Source organism: Nothoprocta perdicaria, unplaced genomic scaffold (genome assembly GCF_003342845.1).
Source record: "Nothoprocta perdicaria isolate Ctin4 unplaced genomic scaffold, notPer1 scaffold_213, whole genome shotgun sequence".
In the NCBI taxonomy this organism is placed as follows: Eukaryota; Metazoa; Chordata; class Aves; order Tinamiformes; family Tinamidae; genus Nothoprocta; species Nothoprocta perdicaria.
Window position 1 is genome coordinate 216,440 of NW_020455350.1, and position 14,292 is coordinate 230,731.

General features: G+C 48.6%; 1 protein-coding gene across 2 annotated transcripts in view; it reads left to right on the top strand.

The window, feature by feature from the left end:
* Positions 1–299: 299 nt before the first annotated feature.
* Positions 300–14,292, top strand: part of DPF3 (double PHD fingers 3) — a 161,875-nt gene continuing 147,882 nt past the window's right edge. For both annotated transcript variants that reach the window (XM_026038608.1, XM_026038609.1), the window contains exon 1: positions 300–327. The gene's annotated coding sequence lies outside the window, so the exon portion shown is untranslated. The remainder of the gene's footprint in view (positions 328–14,292) is intronic.

Below are 14,292 nucleotides of genomic sequence, written 5' to 3' on the forward strand. Positions count from 1 at the left end.
GCGCCGGGCTCGCCCCGCCGCGCTCCGCCTTTCCCGCAGGGAAGAGCCCAACAAGTACCGGGAAGCGGCCACCGCGCCGCGCGCTGCCCCTTTAAGACCTGCTCGCTCGCAGCCCCAGCGCCAGGGAGTGACCTCTGGGCTTTGACAGCTCCCCTAATAACCGGCGGCGCGGCGGCCCCGCCCCCGCGCGCCCATTGGGCGGCGCGCCGGAATCCCGCGCGCCCATTGGCCGCGCGCTTCCCCTGAGCGAACCTTTAGAACTCCGAGGCACAATATTCTGTTACATTGTAGCAAAATGGCGACTGTCATTCACAACCCCCTGAAAGCGTAAGTAGGAATCAAAAATGTACATATTCCGCGTGGTTTAAATATGAAAAAAAGGCGCCTTCCCGACGCTGGCTGCCAGCCCGAGCCAGGTGCCTCCAGCCTCCGCGCCGATCGCTCCTCCCGCCCTCCTTTCTCTCCGCGCCGATCGCTTTATTTTGTGCAACACCTAAACGTGGGGCGCTCCAAATTAACAGGAAAAAAAATACTTTTTTTTTTTTTCCTTGCACCGCGCTTAATTGGCTGCGGGGGAGCGCGGAGCGGCGGCGGGAGCGGTGGTGCCGCGCGGCCGGGGCAGCCCGCGGTCTGCGCGCACCGCCCGGCTCCGGGGCCGAGCGGGACGGAGCGGCCGCGGCGCCAGCGCCCGCTCGCCCGCCCGCCCGCCCGCTCTCTGGGCGCTCCGGCCGCCGCGCTTGCGGGCTGTGTTCTGTGATTGTGGGGTTTTTTTTTCCCTTTTCCTTTCTTTTGCAAACCTCTGCGGAGTTGGGATGAGTCCGGGAAGGGGGAGAAGCGGCTCGTCGCTCCGGAGCGATGCACCGAGCAGCACCGGCGCTCGGGGCGTGCGCGCGCGCCCGGGCGAGCGGCGGCCGTGGCGGCACCGGGCGCCTTCGATGAATGGCGCGGGGCAGGAAGCGCGGAGGCTCCCGGGCCTCGCCTCGCAGAGCGCGGACAGAGTTGGCGGCGGCTCCTCGGCGGGCGGGCGGGCTCCGCACGGGCGCAGCGCGGGGCAGGTGCCGCCGCCGCAGGAGCCTCCGGGCGCCGCGCCGCGCGGGAGCCGCTTTCCCCTGGATCGCGTCCTCTGTTTTCCTTGTGATCTGCAGCGCACACCGCTAATCCCGCCAGGCATTAGGGAGAGTGGGATTTGGCATTTGGTACGTGGGGAGAGGAGCTGTCTTAACCTTTTCAAAACGACTTTTCAGCTATCGGGGGCAGCGCGCTCGCTAGTGCAGCGGGCAAGCGGGGTACCTGGCGGGGACGCTTCATTTGCACTTTCTGGCCTCGCCGAGTGAGTGTTTTTATACGTTTGAGTTTTTCGGGACGAGTTCTGCGCTGCGAGATTTCTTTTTTTTTTCTTTTTTTTTCCTCGACTCAACTCTCTACGGCCGGAGTTGGAAAAACACTTGACGGTTTTTCCAGGGAATCCTGCCGGCGATGCGGAGGGCAGGAAAGCCTCGGGCTCCCGGCGCTGCTGACACGTTTCTCCCCCCTCCTGCCCCCTCCCTCCCGGAGGAAATCCTCGGCTTTCCCTCGCCCCGCGGCCGCGCAGCGCCTTGGCCCAAGCCGCGGCCGCCACGGGGGTGCCCGGGGAGCCCGGGCCACCCCGGCGAGGGCCGCGGGCCGCCCCGCTCGAGAGCAACTTCTGCGGGCGCCGGGGCCGCCGCTCACCTGCGCCGCGCGGGCTGCGCGCTGCCCGCCTCACCCCGGCGGCGCTTGCTCTTAGCAACTCCGCCGAGAAGGCTTTTTCTAATTCACATTTATTCCCCGAAGTTGCTGCTGGGGAAACCATGCCCACGTAACTCCATTGTGCACGGGGTAAATTAGGACAAAAGCAGCAGCAGGACACGTAAAAGGGGGAGAGAGGCAGTGCACGGGGTTTTATCCTCATGTGTCCTTCCTGACAATGAAAGGGAGCTGAATGACATTTGCATTTCCTCTGTGTGCGTGGGGATTGTATCTCTAAACCCACAGACGCCCCCTACAGAAGGCGGCCGCACAAAGGTTTCCCTCCGAGGTGGGGGACCATGTGAGGCAGGGAGAAAATCCTGGCTCTGGTACCGCGCAGCGTCCTGCGTGCGCTGGGCATTTGAGTGTGGCCAAAATGCAGTTTCTCTCTCGCACCTGGACTCCTATGTGGCCCTGTTCACGCTAGGCTGGTCCCGTCGGGATAATGGATGCCAGTGTGCCCAAGCATCCATGGGAATGCCTTAGCCGGAGTGGGCTTCCGGCCAGGGAGTCCCCTAGGAGTGACGGGCAACTCCTGACCCCCAGCTTGCCTCCTTCTCTGCAGCTCCCGCTTTCCTCACTGGCTGAACGGGATGAATGAGGACATTTCTTCATCCCTTCCATCTTCCATCCCTCTTCACCTCCTCTGTTGGTCCAGCCAGTCTGACACAACTGGCCAGTGTTTCTGCCATTTAGTACCTTGTTGTGTCCCAAAATGGTGCTAAAGGCAAAACCCCCACAGATCTGCAAGGGAAGGGCAGTAGGTGTCTGGATAAACACATTCTTCTTGGTCTGTAAGAATTAAAAAAAAAAAAAAAAAAAAAAAAAGCAATATTCAGATAGATGGGATAGTAGTGGGCTTGAAATGATAAGTTTCTGTTTGTTTTTTTTCCCAGCAGCCTGTATAGTTTTACTTTCCATTTTCTTTTTTGGATACCTTAATACAGAGAAACTTGGGCAATGCAGTAAAGGAAACTAATGCGGTTTAAAAAAGTATTGCGAGTGACTTAAAATGTCAGAAATCTCAATGGAGTTTGTAAACATTAATTAATTAAACCTCTCAACGTCCTCATGGAGAAAGGATTATTGCCTTTGTTTTGTAGATGGCTAAACTTAGAAAAAGTGGTTAGAAACTTTCTAATTCAAAGTCCAAGTCTAGAATTCAGCAATTCAACTTGCAGTCCTAATGTTTAGTCACATTTCCTCCATCTCTACCTTATTAGTGATGTGCATATGGTACCATAATGCATTTAATGTAATTAAGATCTTGTAATTCACCAAGTCTTATCTAGCAGAAGAGCTGATTCCCCTACCCCTTCTTGTCTTTACTCCCGCAGCTGACTTTTATTTCAGATTGTCAATTAAACACACTAACTGGAACATATGTTAGGCTGTTGCCTTTTTTGTGTGTGAGATTCCCTTGTGTTGTAGCTCTCTGCCTGTTGTTTGCAAGTGAAGCTGTTCCCGTCAAGTAGTTTGGCCTGTGAGTACCAGCGCTGGTCATTTCCGTTTCTTTTGCTTAAGACTGTGCCTGCCACAGAAGGACCCACTGAGAGACCTAGGCTAAGTTGCTTACTTGCTGTTGATGTTGTTGGACAACTTTGGGATGGTTGGGGACTTTCATTCCCAGCCAAGTGTTTGGGGACCAGATCAGTGTAATCCTGCGCACGCGATGCCAGAGCCGACCTTGCAAACCTTGCCAGGCCTGTTCCGTGTCTGCAGTGCTTCCCCTGCAACCACTTGGCAGTGCTCAGTGTCCCTCTTGCTGTGGGACATCAAAATGTGCCCCAAGAGCAGCTCTGGGTCCCTGGGCTCCCAGTTGGCCATTCTTGCTGTGATGAAATCCGTGGCGTGAGACACCTAGTAGTGGAGAAAGGGTCTGCGCCCACATCTCTGTCATGCAGGGTGGCCCATGGGCTGCCCGCTGGTGAAGGCAGTTCTGCAGCTCTGCTGCAACCTGCACTGGCACTTGGGGTTCTGCATCCCCTCATCCTTCCTTGAATCAACCCCGAGTGATGACCAAGTGCTAACAAAGACTGTTCTTTTTTTTCATTTTGGATGCTGCAGTGTAGGTGTCCGGTTGCTGATTTCTAATGATAAAGTGGAAGCATCGTGCACAATGTCTCTTCCAGCAGGTGCAAGCGATAAAATAGATGGGCAGTTAGGTCACCAGCCCAATGCTTCCAAGTGATGCAAAGGTGATTTTAATGTGGCTTTGCAAAAGGAAATTCCCTTCTGTTTAATAGAGTTGAACTCATTCAATCACTTATCAAAATTTCTGTGAAGTGTCTAGTGTGGTGCTGAAGTCACTTAAAAATATAAATGAGCTGAAGTGTGACACATTTCAGACCAAAAGCAACGTATTTTTTTCTATACCCCACCACCAGCCTCAGAGAAAATGTGGAATGAATGTTGTTTTATGTATACAGGGAAACATGGGCATAAACCCCAAAGTTGTTTGGGGGGAAGCCAAGATACGAAGACCTGAGGATATGCTGGTTTGGACAGGGCAGTGTCTGATATGTTGCTAGTTGCAGCGATTTGTTTGGGTGCATGAGTAACTTGTGCATGATTAGCTGTTGTCGTGCTTTTGTAATCCTGTTTTGTTGGTGCTTTAGTCTTTCACAGTCCAGCTGGTTGTATGGATGGATGGAGCTTGTGTCACAAAGATGTCACTGAAAAAAAGAGTTTTCAAACATGCTATTTATGGTGTGTGAAAGTAATATTGAGCTAACTCAGATGGGGAATAAGGTGAATACAAAGGTCCAAAGATCTGATCTTTGTGGGGGTGAAATAATTTGAAGGCAAGCACATATCCAATAGACTGGGATCCTGATGTCACAGTGTCAGATGGGGAGTAATTTACCCAGACCATGCAGAAGTGCAGAACACAGCATGGAACATGGTATGTTTGTAGTTAAAGTCACGGTGAATGGTGGTACAGGCAACCTGGCTGAGCCCCTGTGCAGCCTGATGTCTTAAAAGCACAAGCATTGTGTTCTGAGGTTGCTCTAAACCCCAGACTTTGTCCAGCTTGTGCATCTGCCTCTTGCAATTCGTGACAGCCAGCCATTCCTCTCTTATCCGGAAATGAGGCATCCCAAGGTGTCCATTGTCTGGGAATAACATGGTTTTTAGAATTGCCTTTTGCTCAGGCTGATGTTTTCTTCCCCTGGATTGTCTTTCATGTCAGAGCTGAATTTCTTTGCTTGGTAGATCAATTTTACTATCTTGGTATTTATTCTGGGCTCATCGCTGTGTTGTCTCTATGTGATGTTGCCTTGAGCAATAACCATCCCTCATTGTTTATCCCCGAGGACTTGCAGGAGGAGAATGAATCTGCTTTGGAAGCCGGGTTTCTTTTTCCCATGGACAGACAGCCCTCTGATCTGAGGAGTCCCTGGTCCAGGTGACATCCTCCCACGTGCAGAGAAGCGGCACCAAGGCAACGTCGCTCGAGGCCGCTGCTGAGGGCTTCGTTAGGACTGACTGAGCGGCTCTTTTGTCTTTGCCTGCAAGTCTTGCCCAGCGTGTACAGGCTCGGCTGCGTTAATTGCTTCTGTAGCATAGGTCCCAATCTGCGCTTTTGTCTTTCTTTCAGGGAAAGCCATCTCGCTAAACACCGTCTGGTAGAAAGCATACTTTAAAATCTTGTCTTAATTTTTTAACAATGTTTTTTCAGGTGACTTTTTTTAAAGACTTCTCTGCAGTTTGTGAAGCAAACCCAATTACACTGGACTGGACTAGTGTACGAGAAGCAGAAAGTGATTTTCCTTTCAGAGAGAAGAGAAACTGTCTAAAATGAGTGATATGTAACATAAACAGCATAAGTGAGTGCTTGAAAACTGAATATTTACAGTTCTTGCTTTTCTATAGTAGCCAAAACTTTTAGAAACAGGATACATTCTTTAGTTGTTTAACTGTTATATATTGTTTATTTCCCAGCAGAGCACATTTTAGTGAGAGATCCCCAGCAGATGTCTGAGAACGGAGTAATGCAGGATCTTCACAGCTGCTGGCAGTATCTTCCTCACGGCAGCATGTCCCCCCATGCAGAATGGCAGGAGCTGTCCACGTGCAGCTCGGTTGGCAGGTGACCCCCATTCCTGCAGTCCCCGCTCCTGTCTGCCCGGAACTATCCGAGGGGAGGGCTTCCAGGGAGTCAGTGAGCAGCAAGCGCAGGGCTGCGCCGGGCGAAGCTGAGTGCGTGCTGGGTGGCTGTGATCAGCAGCATGTGCTCGCCAAAGCCTGAGTCACTGATTCTGCGTTCTGCTGAGCTGCAGCTGGGAGAAAGTCCCCTGCTCAGGTGCTCATGGGGACACCGGCTGCTCCAATGTGATTCTTCTGGTGAGAAAATCTGGAAGTTTCATTAAAGTTGCAGTCCACTGTGAAAGAAATGTTCCAGTCTGAGGGATGATCATCTCTCCATTCATACAACAATATGTGTTGTGAACATTTGATAATGTTGTCCATGCTTCTGATAATTTAATAAATGAACATAAAATGTGAACATGCCTATTAAATTAGAGTGTGCAAAGGAAAGGAGCCCCACATAATTTATAGCAGCTTCTCCTGCCAGATTCCACCAGATCCTCCCTCATTTTGGTTCCCTCATGTGTCATAAAAAGCAGCCTGGTTGAGGCAATCATTAAGTTGCTATTTAAACAGTTCCTGGTGACCTCAGTTGAGACATTGTGCTAGATTCTTTACACACACACACACACACACACACACACACACAGTCTGATGGCTCCTGCCTGGTGGGTCTGAAAAGCCTAAATAGGTTGGGTGGTGCAAAGAAAATCAGGTGCAGCAGTGAAATAAGGACTGTGCTATGGTCTGTCCTGCCGTATGAGCCAGCAGTGTGGATTTGAGCTGTTGGGATGTGGGCACGTTCCTGCTGCCAAAACGCAGAGCCTCTGCTGTGGGTGCTGTGAGCTGGCTCCCTGCCCACTGCAGGAAAATAGATTGTGCCTGCTGGAACAAAATTACTTCCTCAAAATCTGTGAGTGTTTTCTCAGGTTTTGGAAGAGTGAGTGAACACTGGTTCGGTGCTTTATGCCATGGGACCGTGGAAGTTTTGATCTGGTTCTAGGAACTTTGCAGTTTCTACTGTGTTTGTAATCTCATGGATCTACAGTGTGCTTAGTCACAGAGCTGGGAGAAAAAAAAAAGAAATGGCTGGGGTCATATCCCAGATAATTCTCTATCCAGGGAAGTGTGCTGCTGGGAAAATTACAACGAAGACACAAAGATAATATTATTTCATCAAGGGAAAAGTAATATCCATATTTCCATTTCCTGTGAAAGCAGTCCAGACCTGAGGAAAGTAATCCATGGATTTGTGACTCTTCAAGTATTTTGGCCCCTGTGCTGTTTCCTGACAGATTGTGGTTAGTCACTGATGGGCACAAATATATTTCATATTTATGGTTACTTTAAAACATATGCAGTCTGGGGAAGGAATAATGGAAACAGTGGTTCAGAAAGCTGTTTAACTGCTAAACTCCTTTGGTCTTGACCATGAATAAAAAATACATAATGCTTGTGGTTGCTCTCCTATTGAGTGTTCAAGTAAATTATACACCAGTGCCCCATATCAGAAATTATAACATGAGCCCACTTGTGTCTACAGGCTTCCCTGGATTGCTGTTTGTGGTTTTTTTTTTTTTTTTTTTTTTTTTTTTTTTTTTTTTTTCTTTTTCTACTACCAAAGGGTGTTTTGAAGTCTGTATTTTTAAACAATTTTTTATGCACTCTCTATCCTTACAGTTTTCAGTTCATCAGCATATGCCCGTTGAGGTGAAATATCAACTCAGGGCATATGCTCTGTCCAAAGGGGACCCAAATCAGGGGCACAGCTTTAAGTCAGAGGTCAGCACTCTTTCTATTTGGGCGAGTGCAGGTGAAGAGGTTTGTGAGATGTGGTGGGAAAGGGTTGGGGACTGGAGTGCTCCCACCGCAAGCTGCTTCTCCCCAGCTATGGTTCAGCTCCTGTTACCAGCTCGGGCTGACCCCTTGATTTTTAGGAAGTGCTTCTGTGCCACGGAGGTGGTGAAGACGTGCCTGGCTGTTGAGTGTGGTGATGCTGGTGCTCAGTGGTCAAATGTGTGGAGGGGAATGTGATGGTACAGGGAGAACAGAGCCCCGGGGACTTGTCACCTCTCTCTGCTGCTACGCTCGTACAAATGAAGAGCAACATCGTCAGGCAGGCGGCTGTGATGCCGGGGGCAAACAGACGTTCCTCTAACCAACAGGTTTTGGTGGGAGATGTGTGCAAAGCCCTTCTCTCCTCCCTCAGTTTCCTGTCTCCAGCAGCTCTGATTCAATTTTTGTTGGTAGGCTCAGCAAAATGTTTTATCTCCTCCTAGCTTGCCTTTCCCCTGCCTCCCAACCTCTTTCCCCCATTGACCTCTACAACACCGTCCTAGCTGTTGATTTATCAGGGCAGGCTGGCTCAGCAGTGTGTGGAGATTGCTTTTAATTAACTCTCTTCGTTTTTTCCAACCTTCAGGGAGCAGCAACCCTTTAATGATTTTAATATTTTATCTGGATTTATATCCACCTTATTTGTTGTTTGTTGCTCTGCTTCCCCGCATGCTCTTCCTGAGTCATTTCCCCCAGTGAAATGGTTATTTCAGGCCCCTCGGACAGGAGGAGGGAGGCTGCTTTTGAAGGGTTTCTGGCCTGGGATTGCCTGGGATGCACAGAGCACGTTGGAGCAAGGCGGGCAGGGAAGGGGATGCGTTTTGGTGCTGTGCCCAGGGCAGGGCTCCTGCGTCAGCGCACCGGGCAAGGCAGCTCTGCTTGCGGTTACAGCGCGGCACATCAGAGCTTAGCCACTTAAACCTGACCTCTGACTCGCCGTGTGGTGTGGGCACGCCGGGAGTTTATCCTCCCGCTCAGGTATGACTCTCAGGCAAGGCAGGCTGAGGAAAGGAGGCTCCTATGTAATTAGGTGTTGTTAAAATGTAGTTAACTTCCTGTATACGAATGCAGGTCTAAATGAGAGTCCTGCTTTCCCAGCAAAAGACTCCTTTTGCCTACTGTGAATAACTCCTCCGAATGAGATTGCTTCAGCTGGAGCAGAAAGCAACTGTACAGAATTTCTCCTAGCAGTGTGGTGGCCACACGGTGAACCACTCACAGAAGGAGAGGGAGAGGAGCTCCTTGCCTTGCCTGGGGTGGTCGGTGAGCGATGTTGAAAGGGGCCTTCCTTGGCAGCCGTTCCAGAGGCAAAGCGAAGCAAGGCCCGTGGAGGCAGAGGGGCAGACTGAGCTGAGACCGTCTGCCTAATTCGGGGAAGGGGTTCAGTGCTGGGGATCGCCATGCTGGCCGCCACGGCGGTGGTTTCTGCCTGGAACTGATAAAGACGCTGTTGGGAATCAAACATTTTACCACTGAAGTGAACCAGCTTTACACCAAGTGACAAGCAGTTACAAATATGCTCTCCTTGCATTTCCAAACATACATGCTACACAGCAGACAGTGTTGTCAGTTTAATTCATACATCAAATTCAATGAAGTCATTGGCATGAGAACAGTTTGACTCTATTTATTTTACAGGGCTCCTTAAAACCGTGTGCAAGCTTGCCATTTGTTAGAAAAGCAGAACGAATGAGCTTGTTTCCAGATCCTGTCCTCCCTTCCTGAGGAGAGTAATCCCGAGCCACAGGCTCAGAGGAACGTGATCGTGGGTGCTACTTATCAAAATATTGGCAGCATGTCGCTACATAAGATCATCTCTGCCGTCTGGTCTGTGGTTTGTGTTTGTCTTTTATATCTTCCTGGGCAGCACAGTTTAATTTGCAAAAAATAATTGCTTGGGCCTGTTTTATTTATTTATTTATTTATTTATTCATTCCCCATATTCTTACTGCATTTCTGCAGTAGCTTTTGCAATTCCTCAGCACACTAGCTTGCAAATGTACCTGCTTCAGGTATTTATTCTGTTGAGCAGATCTCAAAGTAAATTCCCTCCTCCCTGGCTATTAACTTTGCGGTTTTGTTTCCAGAACCAGCTTATCCACAACATACTGGAGTGGGAAGGGCAGTTTCCTGATATGTCTTCAGAATTCCTCACCGCTAAACACACACCTTGCTGGCGCCAGGCTCTTTCCTAGATTGTTTCTACAAGCTACCTTCCCCCCATACACCTTCACAGAGGAAGAGGAAGAATAGATGAGGGGTGAACCTGCCGGCTTTGGGAAAGGCTCTGACCGGAAAATGGATTGCAATTCCAGCTGAATGCTTCTTTCCCTTGGTAACAGAATTGTACGCCTGGGCTCTGAGCTCTTTGCATTAATTCCATCTCTCCTAAACTTTCCCAGTCAATTAACCCTGCCCATCTCCCGCTCCAGCAGCCACATGTGCCTTTCCTGCTGCAGCAGGGCTTTGGGGCAGTGACTCCTTCTGCAAGCAGCTTTCCTCTAGCAGCTTTCCTCTAGCATGGTTATCAATCAGGACCCAGCAGATTTCTCCCTCCAACACGTCTATTTTCAGGCCTGTAGGACTTTGGCCTTTTGCTTTTGTCTTTATAAATACTCTTTTTTTTTTTTTTTCCATGACGGGCAAACCCAGATATTGTGTGCTAAGGTTTTTTTACACTGATTCTTATACATCATGCAATTTTCAATCTTAGTCTGAGTACATTTTGATAAACCTAGGTGTTTCTTTTGATTTGTGTCGTTTTACCTCCTTTGCATTTTGATTTTATTTGTCCAAAAGGCCTTATGGAGTCATCCAGTGGTACTTACATGGTGTTCCAGACAGCCCAAGGGTCTCTTCTGGGTGGGTGGCAAACACAACTGGACAGGTCAGTAGTGGGTACTTGAAGTGTCCTGGAGATGCCAGCCCATGGGCTTTGAAGCAGAGCACCTCTGAAGGGACCACTGCCCACATGTCCATAGCTGCAGGTATGGTTTCCACACCGACACAAGGGCCTCTTGGCAAAACACTGGAGAGGCAGCAAGAAGGACTTGAGCCTGTTCTCCTTGCCTGTTCTACTGCCATCAGAGCCCAGGTTGGGCTGGAGTGTCTGGTAAAACAAGAGGCTTTAACATCTTTTCTTGAGAGTGTAGGGTCTATTTCTAGTGGATGGCAACTCTATCACAAAAGCTTCCCTTCCCAGTTGATGCTAATTGGTTCCTTTGTGGGTTCTTTCAAATGAGCAAACAAGGATGAAATTGGCCACAGAGGCTCAATTAATAGCAGTGTAGGTTTAGAAGAGGGTTCCTGGGTCTTATGTCCAGTCCCCTGGTACCATGTCAGATAATCCCTTTCATAAACTGAAAAGTCCTTGTCTTAAATCCCCACTGTTTGTTGCCATTACGCCCCTTGGGACAGTTCCAGAACCCACTGCTCTGATGGCTCGAAATAGCATTTTAATCCCTAGCCTAGACCTCCTTGTGACCGGTTTATACCCATTTGCATTGGTGCCAGCCCGAGGTCGATCGTTTAAATAGCACCGCTCCCTCTGTGTCCTCCTCTCCAGTGTCCTGTCTTGGTACAACACCAACATTAGAGCCTCAGCCTTGGCCTCGAGTTCCATGCTCCAGCATGGGCTCTCACGTTCCGCTGTCTCGCCCGTGCGTGGACAGGGCTGTGCCGAGTGTTCCCGTCGCGGTGTTGCTGCCGCCGCAGTGCGGCCCCGGTTCCTACCTCTCCTGGGGGTACTTGGCCATTGCTTGTGGCTGTGGCCTTCTGGTAGTTCCAAGCCACCCTGTGATACTGCTGTGTTTCTTCTTGTGCACTTTTGTTGTCATTGAACTGATCATCTCAAGGGTTTTATCTGCAAGTTGTACTAACTAATTACCCCTAATTATTTTTTCTCTCCCCAATATTCTTATTTCCTTTGATGTCCCTTGAACTCGTGTCACTGGCTAACTTTTATCTGTATGCCTGCTTTTTGTGCCAAGGTCACTGATGAAAATATTAAAGAAGACCAATCTCTAGCCCTGGCCTTTCTGGGACGCCCGGAGTAATGTCCCTTCAGCCAGTTCCTGTCTCTTACCACATTCCCTGTGCCAAAGCACCTTTCTGTGGTTTTTCAAGCGTATCAGCACTCTTGTACAAATCCTCCTCTTCTCCATAGTTACTACTTCCACAAGTATTGTTGTATCAAGTGTTTTTGAGAGTCTAAATTGATTAGAAATAGCTATCTACAGCACCAATAACTTATCAAAGCGAAATGTTGAGTTACTTTGGCATAAACCCTCTTGCTCTTCTCCTTGTTCCATCACGTCTTTGATTACAGCATCTGTGGATCCCATGCTGCTATGGATCCCATTCAGAGAAAACATGTATGCCTAATATATGTATATTTGTGTGTATGCATAATATAGGAATGAAAGAATGTATTTACAGATGATGCTTAGGAAAAATGATATCGTTGGTTAATCAGTTTCTTGGCATTTTAAACATTCCCATATACTTTGTATACTTTACACTGCTTTATGGCAGTATGTGATTCAATTCTTTCCTATTGGGCAGTTTTAACACCTCATATAACAGGACTTTTTTTTTTTTTTTTTTTAAATTGGAGGGCTGGGAACTTTAAAAATATTACAGCACTCTTTGGATCAATGCATATCCCAGCAATCCCTTGCATAAGTGACCTAAAATCGAGTGATCAAACCTCTATTCCCCTCCCCGTCCCTAGAGAGATATTTGTAATTAGATAAAATGAGGACAGAATATGCATAAGTATCTGTTATGCTGGGATTCTTGCCCAGAAAGGAAACTCAGGGCCTTAGCTGGTCATAATCTCCTGCACCCCGTATGTTATTGACAGGGCTGTGGCTTGAGGACCCTGGGAGCTCAGAAGCAGATTTTTCTACAAAGAGCAGCTGCTGTCTTATGGCAGCCTTTCCAGATTGACGGCTTTCCAAAGGCGAGTTGAATTGCACCTCCTGTATCTCACTCATCGTTCATCATCAAGGACATGGTTCTTTTTCTTTTTTCTTTTTTTTTTCCCCTGTAAGAAAGGGCCTGATTCTTCCATCTTGTGCCTGGTGCCGTGGCAGTGAGTGGCTCGGAAGTGCTTCCCATTGGCTTTGTCCGGGTGCAGATGGCTGCACGAGGTGCAAGAGAGTGGAGAATTAGTCCTGGAATTGTTTGGTTTGATTGTTTTTTTTTTCTTCACCTTACCTGGCAATTATTGCTTATCTCTGGTTTTAAGCAGAAGGGACCATGGTGGTATGGGGGCAAATTCTGGTCTTTTGCTCAAACTCAGCAGCCTCTTCAAAGCCTATGCAAAAAGTCCTCTGGAAATGTGATCCTGCACAGTGCACGGGGATCAGCATGGTGACGCTTCAGAAATCTGGCGGCTGCTCTATCTGGTGCTTTCCTTTTTTTCTCCCAGTGCTTTTGATGTCAGCTCACCTCTCGCAAACTTCTGCTTTTTCAATCCTCTGCTACATGTATATTTTTGGTCTTGTGACTTGACAACAGTGAAATACAAAACCAGGATGCTCACAAATCTGTCAGTCTTCCTCAGATACCCCAGTCATCGGTGGATTTACCGTGCACTGATTGATAGCTTTCCTTGGAGCAGGCTCCAAGCCACGTGCGGGTCTTCCTCACTTGCTCTGCCTCAAAATCCTGGGGTTGAATTTCAGTGAAGGTCGAAGTGTTTTGAGAAAATGATGGGCAAGGTCGTGTGGGAACATGTCCTCCTGCACATTCCTAGGGAAAGTATCTAGCCAACATTTTCATGGCTCTGCCCAAGGTAGCTAAATCAGGGATTATGAGAGCCAAGGCCAAGCTGGAATGTGATTTTTGTTTATTAATTATGTCCATTTTGGCATCTTGGTGAATTGTGGATGTGTCCTCTTCCACTCACAGTAATTCACAGAGTCAGCGATCTGGGTCGGGTCTGTGTTTTCCATGCTTACAAGGCAGCAGGAACTTCTGTGGCTGAACTGAAACCTGTTTTTCCAATACACTGAATGTGAGGGAAAAAAAGAAAAAACTTTATAAAATTTCAGCTTTTGATTTGTGGTTTGTTCTATATAGGCTATTGGACTGCACCAGAATAGCACACACCAGTCTCTTGCACCTTGTGTGTCGCAGTAAGTTTCCTGAAAGCCTCTGCTGTTCTGTTTGTGCTGACAGTCAGTGTGATTTCACTAAAGTCTACAAAGTTCTGTCACTTGAGAGACAAATTTCAAGGCAATCTCTCCAGCAGAGATTTTTTTTTCCCTTAAATTTTCAGAATCTCCCTCCCCCGAGGAAAGGCAGCAGAGCCCTATGCTTGTAGTTTGGCAGCAGATGTTGGCGTCAGCGGTCACGTATGAGATCCTCTGCAGAAGTCTACAGCTTAATATGCAGGACGGGCAGTAGATGCCTCCTTAGTAATAGGGATGGGTCAGACTGAAATCCTGGATGTAAGCGCTTATTGTGAGCTTCGAAGACCGAGCCTGGATCCGAAGCTGAATCCCTCTCTTTAATGGACAGTATCCAAACACCCACATGCTTTGGCAGAGCTCAGATCCAAATTTTCTCAACCTAAAGAATCAAGGTTCT